At 43.5% G+C, this 8,785-nt stretch overlaps 1 long non-coding RNA gene across 1 annotated transcript; it reads right to left on the minus strand.

Annotated features, from left to right (window-relative positions):
• Positions 1 to 5,910: 5,910 nt before the first annotated feature.
• LOC125285526 lies at positions 5,911 to 8,396 on the minus strand. The gene is made up of 4 exons (XR_007192033.1): positions 8,235 to 8,396; positions 7,102 to 8,143; positions 6,688 to 6,775; positions 5,911 to 5,944 (listed from the first exon to the last, which is right to left on the minus strand). It is a non-coding gene; the product is annotated as an uncharacterized LOC125285526 (long non-coding RNA).
• Positions 8,397 to 8,785: the final 389 nt, after the last annotated feature.

Consider the following 8,785-nt stretch of genomic DNA (forward strand, 5'->3'; position numbering starts at 1 on the left):
TCCTTTCCCACTAGCTCTCATCCCATCTTTCCTAACTGAAATATTAATGTTGAATACAGCAGGCACATTTTGGAAACTTCGGTGGGACAAAGGGGAAGATGGCACTTCAATGTCAGATTATGTAAATGGGACACTCCTGGCTAATGCGTGTCTGAAGAATTCCTTGAGCCCAAAGCTAAATGTTAATACCAGACACTTCAGTGGAAAATATGTGTGTTTGTGTGTGTGTGTGTGTGTGTGTGTGTGTGTGTGTGTGTGTGTGTGTGTGTGTGTGTGCGAGAGATAGAGAGAGAGAGAGAGAGAGTATCCACATATGCTTGAAGAATTGTTTATGAAGAGGAAGGTGCATGGCGATAGCAGGAAGCTTTAATGCCAATCAGCATTATTTGTGTGGTTTCCTACCTGGAATGTGTTTGCGCTGCTGTGCTGCATTTAATATTACGTAATTAGACCATCTCTCAGCCCCCCCACCTGTGAATGACTTCACACTTAAAGTAAATGTGTTAGAATGCTAGCTATCTAGACATAGAGATGTCCACATTTGTTTTAAGAGTGCAGACTTTATCTGTACCCACCCTCCCTAGTGCTTCAGAGAATAATATGGACAATTTTGTCAGTACCACTAACAATATGGATATTTCAGTGGATTGTGATTTTCTTGCCAAAAATAACCCCATCAAATTCTACTCTGACTGATGTCCAGAAAGTAAACGCAAATGCTGTGTTCCACAGTATATCAAAAGCAATGTGCTAGAAACAACACAAACTGTGTTGTCCCTATCTGGAGAGATGTGTTAAAAACCACTCCAGTTGTGTTATTTTCAACACACTCGTTTTAAGAGTGTACCAGCATCCCTAGGTGAAGGACAGATGAGGGGCAGACACACCTCTCCTTCCTGCTTGCTGCCCAGGTTACGTTATAGTTACAGGGAGGCTACACCAGGCACGTAACGCAAGCGTTCGGTTCACGTAGCGTCTGCTGCAACAGCTGCCATTATAATCCATGGAACTGGCTACACCATACGTGATATTTTTACGTTCCGTGAACAGAGCGCTTCAGTTACGTACCTGGTGACCTGGTGTAGCCCAGGCCTTAGGCTACTGTATATGGCAGAAGGGAGCATCATGTGCAATGTGTTTTCATAGCGTGACATCACCAATTACATAGCTAAAAGACACACGCTAGCAAGCTTTTATCAGTGCCAAAGATGCAGTTGTTGGTGTTTTGCATGACTTTTCGGTAGTTACATTTTGCCATAGCCTACTGTTAAAGATTAAAGATACCAAGAGCCCAGTGTAGATGAGAAATTCAATGTATTGAGTTTTCTAAGACACTGTCTGTGTGTTTCCATGGGTAATAAAATCATCATCATCAGTAATGCATCGCCTTATGTAATGAGGCTCATAAATTCAGCAGATTTGCCCACAACAAGGACTTTACGACCAACATATGGTTCTTAGAAAATTACACACATTGGCACTTTAGTTAATCAATCCATGCCATCACTTTTTGTAATCAATGTACTGCATGATATTGTCTGTTTTTCATGGCAAACATGAAAATTCTGTGGTGTGGTGAGTTTTATGCACTGTAGGCGTTTCATAGTATAGTCTCCGTTCTCCATTAGCTTGATTGCACCAGCTGGAAAAACCTGAATAAGGTAGATGGTTAGGCTATCTCTGTTAAGGTGTTCTCATAACCAGCAGATCTTACAAAGTATAAGGTTGTCTTACCAATACAATGTAACTGGGAAGGGATTTAAACACAGATAGTGAGAGGGAGAGAGAGAAGCAGACTCCACATGTTACTGAATACTAGCTTTAGCAACATTGGATCCAGCTAAACAGTAATGTTTATAAAAGTGCATTGCATATGAATGTGTGTATTTTCAGAATTTCATATGGTGCTGTGATTTTTGTCTGTCTGTCTGGGTGCTTGTGTTTGATTATTGTGTGTATTGTTACATTGTGTACTCTGTTCTATGCTTTGGCATGAGAGAGAGAGAGAGAGAGAGAGAGAGAGAGAGAGAATCTTACATTTTATTTATTTATTCATTTAGCAGACACTTTTATCCAAAGCAACTTATTAGCTGTATTACATGGGCTATTTGGGGTTAAGTGCCTTGCACAAGGGTACAACGGTGGAAGCCTGGAATTAAAACCACCACTTTTCAGAGTACTGCATTAGCATTAGCCCAGCCCCTTAGCCGCTACGCTACCACCACTGTATCTATCACATGTAACCCATAACAGACCAAGCCCCAGTCTTAGAGTCTGAGCACTTCACAGAGGAGTCCCACAGGAGTCCAATTCCCTTTCCCACATCATCAGCATGCATGAGGGTTCCCACGCATGCCCACAGTCTCTGATCATACAAGCAGACTGGCTTACTGTAATTACATGTGTCTGCAAAAGATAAATACATTACAAGACTAAGAACAGCCTGGACATATAACCTCAACGCCTGAATGTTCAGTAAAAACAGTCTAAACAGTTCTTAATCAATGGAACCCTACAGTAAGTGTTTGACAGAAATACAAGTTTGGATTATTAAGCGGTGGATATAGTCATAGATTTGAACAAATCCATGTCAGTCAACAGCTTTTGTGATTCAGGATGACCAGGATTCAGTTTCCAAGATCGACACATGTTAAGAAATGCATACATTCCTGTGTGTGTGTGTGTGTGTGTGTGTGTGTGTGTGTGTGTATACATTAAGTATGTATGTTTAAATAGCCCATGGGCACATGCATCAGTATCATGATGTTACTCTTTCTGTTTCTGGCACAGTGTGGGTAGCTGTGGGCAACACACACACACACACCTGCCAGCCAAGACACACATACCCACATCGCACACACACATCACCTTTGCGCCACGCACACACACACACACACACACAGACACGCAGTGTCAGTGTTACTGAAACTGTAAGTATTAAGTATTCTTCTACCTCTCAAAGACAGCCCAAATGCGCTATGCATAAAGTGTTTGTGTGTATGTGACAGTGTAAGGGTGTGTGTGTGAGAGAGAGGAAGAGTGACAGAAAGACAGCAAGAAAAATAATGAGAAAAAGAGGTGTGTGTGTTTGTGCGTGTGTGTGTGTGCGTGTGTGTTTGTTTGTTTGTTTGTGTGTGTGCGTGCATGCGCGCGTGTTTGTGTGCGTGTGTGTTTGTGTGTGTGTGTGTGTTTGTGTGTGTGTGTGTGTGCGTGTGTTTGTGTGTGTGCGTGCGTGCATGCGCGCGTGCGGCGTCTTAATGCGTGTCGCGGTGATGTTAGCGTCGCGATGCGTGTGTGTTTGTGAGCATGCTCTTGCTGCTTTATTGGTATATCACTCACTGCGTTAACAGAGCAGCATTTTTATTGTGTGATTTATTTTATTTCTGCCTCACTGTTTACATCTTTCCAGTGTGGAGGTAGAAGGCATGTATTTGTTGTGTGTAGTTGAGTGTGTGGTTGTGTGCGTGTATGTGTCTCTGTGTGTGTGTGTGTGTCTCTGTGTGTGTGTGTGTGTTTGTGTGCGTGCGTGCGGGCGTGCGTGTGTGTGTCTCTGTGTGAGTGTGTGTGTGTGTGTTTGTGCGTGCGTGCGTGTGTGTGTGTGTGCGTGTGTGTGTGTCTGTGTGAGTGTGTGTGTGTGTGTTTGTGCATGCGTGTGTGCGCGCATGCGTGTGTCTGTGTGTGTGTGTTTGTGCGTGTGCGTGTGTGCGTGCGTGTGTGTGTGTGCGTGTGTGTGAGTGTATTTGTCTTTGTTGTAAATGTGTGTGTGCGTGTGTGTTGCGTGTGTGTGTGTGTGCGTGTGTGTGTTTGGAAGGGAGAATGAGTATTGAGTAGAAAGTGAGAATAGTTACTGTTGTATTCTCCCAAGGTTGTTGTGCACAGATTGAGGCAGCACTGATGAGTGATGGGTGTGTTTTCTTCTCTCTCCATCTGTGTGCATTATATTTCTAGGCCTGTAATAATTGATGTTTGAAGCTGATTACAGTAATATGCCTATGCCTATGTGTACACATGTGTTTATTTGTCTGTGTGGGTATGTGTGAGTGTATGAATATATGTTTATTTCCTTGCCTGTTTGTGTGTCTCTCTCTCTCTCTCTCTCTCTCTCTCTGTGTGTGTGTGTCTCTGTGTGATGGGGAATGGGTGTTGATGTTTCCTGGGGCAGTATGAAAGCTAAGTGAACGCTGTCAATGTCAGAGAGAGTTATGGGACTACAGCAGCATGCACACACACACACACACACACACACACACACACACACACACACCACAGGCAGCATCTCCCCCGACACCCCTCCTCTATACTAATCTCTTCTCTTTCCTTTATCTTTCTCCTCTCTGCTCCTTTCCTCACTGTTCCTCCTCTCTTTCTCTCTCTCTCTCTCTCTCTTTTCTCAATTCAATGTTGCTTTATGAGCAACTGTTAAGATACAATGTTGCGCACACACACACCTACACACACACACACACACACACACACACACACCTGCTGGTATTTAACTTGACTTATTATTTAACTTTAACTATCTCCACTTCTACCTCCTCTTCTTCTCTTTTTCCTCTCTCCTTTCTCCTCACTCTTTCCATTCCTCCTCCATTCTCCCTTTCTTCTCCTTCACATACTTCTCTCCTCTTCTTCCAGCCACTCCTTTGCCCTCCTCCTCTCCTCTCACCCCTTCTTCTCTCCCCATCCCTCTTTATCTCTCCCCTCCTCCCTTTTCCTTCCCTTCTCCTCCTCCTCTCCCCCCTCTCTCTCTCTCTCTCTCTCTCTCTCTTTTTCTCTCTGCCTCTCTCTGTGTCATCTCACCACCAGTGATGATGCACACAGCAGTAAGCCTTTCTCCAGCTGCCTCTATCCTCTAACAGGCTCTGACATACACTCACATACACACAAACACACACACGCCTGCAGACACACACACACACACACACACACACACGCACGCAAGCACGTACACGCACACACACACACACACACACACACACACACACACACACTACACCAGGCAGACTCCTAGAGACTAAATCTCTCACTGAAAAAACATAGAATGTAGACACAGACACATAATTCCTAGAGACTAGCAGACTTGCTCATTCCAAAGTACAAAATATCCCCTGACAGTCTGTCTAATTGTTACCAATGCAATTGCTTTGAGATGATTCACCCGTTTACTGACTCACTCTCAATTCCTTGTGCAAAGACATCCATTAACTTTACTCTTTGGGGGGTGATGCAATCTCCACACATCAACCTCCAGCACATTTGGGAGATTTGATGATGAACTGTTAAGTAAGCAAAAGTAAGCATACAGTCAAGAATTCAGAAAGGCCTAAAACAAACAATTAATGGCACTATACGGTATTTCTGGAGATCTATTTCAGAGTTATTTCACAGTTGACAGTATAGTTTACGGCCATGACTGTGACTACGACTGTGACCAGTCTATGAGTGTAGATATGTGGTCAGTATTGCGTCATGTCCTGCATAAACATGGCACCGTGACTATAAGAGTCCTTAAACCTTTTTGACCTTCACTCGGAATATTTGAACAGAGGCCGTAAAAATCTTTTAATGAACCACAAGGGAGAGATCAGATAGTAGTTTAAGGACTTTGTTTTTAATCCTCCTCTTAAGATTGCAGATATCTTACCCTTGCTCTTGTTCCTGCTATGGAGTGCAGAATAAATGTGTTGAAAATAAACTGTGTTTTATTTAACACTCTCAGCTGAGAGGAGTGCAGAGAGGATGTGTTTTTCTTGATCTGTGCATGTTGGAACACAGCTGGGATTGGACACACACACGGACAAGCACGGAAATCTCTGGAACAGTCAGAAGTCCATGCGCGTCCCATTTTCACCCGTCTCTGCATTTTCCCTCTCTCTCTCTCCATCCCTTCGTCAAAGATGGTTGATTACGAAGATACTTCATGAGAGGCCATTTCCTGTCCCTAGAAATTTATGCAAATAGGGTAGCAGTACACGCCCCCGCACATTTATGCAGTGATCAGGCTCTCTTTTTAACATTGAGGTCTATGGCAGAATCCAAGAATTTCCCAGAATTTGTCAAAGCCTTATTTTTCTGAGCAATGGATGCACATTTCGGACAAGGTATCATGATCTCCAAACCCTCCTCCCTATTTCAGTAGAATGTCGTGATAGTATGACCCTCCAGTCAGGAGAAAATCAACATTAATGAAGGTGTACACCAAGTTTATTTTGTACTCCGGCTTGTCTGCCGTGGAACCGAGGCGTTCAAACGTAAGTCATACGTCAAGTGACACGCCCCTGTGCATGGACTGAACCAGAGCCCGTCTCTGACTGAACTCCACTTTGCCCTCATAGACATGAACTAGGACCACCCATCTTGCTACGCATTCAGTATCTTTGCCTTCGTCTCTCTCCCTCTTTCAAGCATCATTAATCTCGATATCTCTCGTTAACTAAATGTTGGAGGGATTGCTTGTTTAACGAGCGCCACTAGGAGGAGATTTAACTGGGGCTATAATGCGTGTTTAATCACGGGCTGCAGTGAAGGCAACGTCTTGGCTCTTGTGCTTAATAGGCTGTCAAGGAGTTGAAGTGGAGGCGACGAGGGCCTGATAGGTCCTCTGCTGCATGGGGAATTATGAAGCCACAGGGAATAAGGAGCTTACAGACACACACTTTCACCCTCTCTCTCTCTCTTTCTTACCCTCTTTTGCAGTCTCCATCCCCTGTTCCTTCTCTCTCTCTTTCGCTTGCTCTGTCTTGATTTTTCTCCAGACTCCAACTACCTCTTTCTCAAATTCAAATTCAAAAGGTGCTTTATTGGCATGACAAAAAAGGTATTTGCATTGCCAAAGCAATCATACAGAATAATGCATAGAACAAGATATTCAGATGAGTATAAACATGTACAGTATATAGATTTAAATTTATATAAAATAATCATAGGTACTAGAGGACTAGAAATAAAGTGTAAAAAGGAGGACAAAACACAATGGCCCTCATTTATGAAACATGCGTACGACATAAAACAGACGTACGCTCATTTCCACGCAAAGCACGGCATTTATCAATTTGAACGTGAGCGGTGGCTACGCTTGAATCTCACGTCAAGTCTCACCTCGTGTATGCAAGTTTTTCAGGCGGCATAGCACCATGCAGCAGTAAATTGGCGGTGGGTTGGAAAGTTGAAGAGTTGAATTTATGGAATATCTTGGACCTAAGACTTGCCTGCACATTTGTAGCCTATTTGCCATAATGTAGCCTGTTATGTTGACACATTTGATGACTTAGGATAGCCAGGCTATTCTTTCACACAAACTCGCGTCACAGGCGCACGTCACAGACCATCAGTTAACTTCGAAACAGGCATTTCACTTTGAATAGACAATAGCAATACATCATAGGAGTGATGAAAGTAAAAAAATCTAGACTGGAGTAACTCAACATTTGACACCTCCGATAATGTTTACTGTTCTAAAGATGTCAAATAGCCCCGTCGTAAGATGATTTCTGCACTCAGATCTATGCTAGTTTCTACGCTTTGTTGATAAATGAGGGCCAATGTACTGTAAGCATAAACATACACACATATACATACACACATATACTGACATATATACTCCCTCCCTTTCTCTCTCTCTCTCTTTTTCCCTCCCTTTCTCTCTCACTGCTCTTTCTTAGTGTCTGAACTCTGTGTTGGTTGTTCAGATGGGACCCATAACGTGTGAAGACTATGAAATCAGCCTCTGGATTCAGCTCTTTTTCTCTTGTGTCTCCTCTTTTCTGCCTCTCTCTCTCTCTCCCTCTGTTTCACTCTCTCCCTCGCTCCTCTGTCCAGTGTTCTCTTGACAGGCATCACAGAGTTGTTTTTTGCACCACTGCCTGTCTGCAGCAGTGCTGTCTCTGTGTCTTCTCGACCATGGAGATGTGTGTGTGTGTGTGTTGTAACATGATCTGGCCCACGTTCTGTGCCTCTGCTCTTTCTTCCTCTGTCTGCAGCAGGTGTCCAGGTGTGCTCAGGTGTGCCCAGGTGTGCCTGATGGCCTCCTGATTGGCAGGGGGATTAGAAACAGCTTTCTGTCTGCCTTGAGTTCTCTGCAAACGTTTGAGAACACTCAGAACAGTCTGAGGAGGTAGTTCTCTGTGAACATGCAGTGGACCTAGACGTCAGCCGGACGAATTGTTACCGTTACAATGGAACAATCGTTCAATTCATACAAATAGTTCAAAGAAAACATATTTGGCACGAACCTTCACTGCTGTCCAATTTGAATGCATCTCTGCGCTCTCCTTTCTGGCTGTTCTCCCTTCCTCCCGGTGTTTGACTTTGCATTTCCGTTTTGCATGACGTCCCCTAGATACTGATTGGCTCTACATATTTGTGTCAGCTGTCAATACAGCCTGGCAGCCTGATGTATGTACATTTGTGAATGTAGAGTCATCAGCACCATCGCCAAACCGCAGAAGGTTTGCGTATGGCCCCTCCTATTAATCAAGGCCCCCTTGCGTCAAGCTAGCGAGAGTTATATTGTTGATGAGAAGATGAAGCAGAGTTATTGTTCAGGGCATGAGAAGAGAAAGTTATACGAGAGTGAACTATGGGAACAGTAGTGTGGTAAACGTGTGTTTCACTTCAGGTTTGACATCAACAAATAATAGCAATGTTAAGCTGATCTGCTGACTTACATCTGTTAAGTCTGTGTCTCTAACCTAGGCAATGCAATTAAGTTCATTCACCGTTGGTTTTTAATTACATGAGTAATAAGCTACACAACTATTTTTGTTTAATTACATGAGTAATA

This window comes from Alosa alosa, chromosome 20 (assembly GCF_017589495.1).
Source record: "Alosa alosa isolate M-15738 ecotype Scorff River chromosome 20, AALO_Geno_1.1, whole genome shotgun sequence".
In the NCBI taxonomy this organism is placed as follows: domain Eukaryota; kingdom Metazoa; phylum Chordata; class Actinopteri; order Clupeiformes; family Clupeidae; genus Alosa; species Alosa alosa.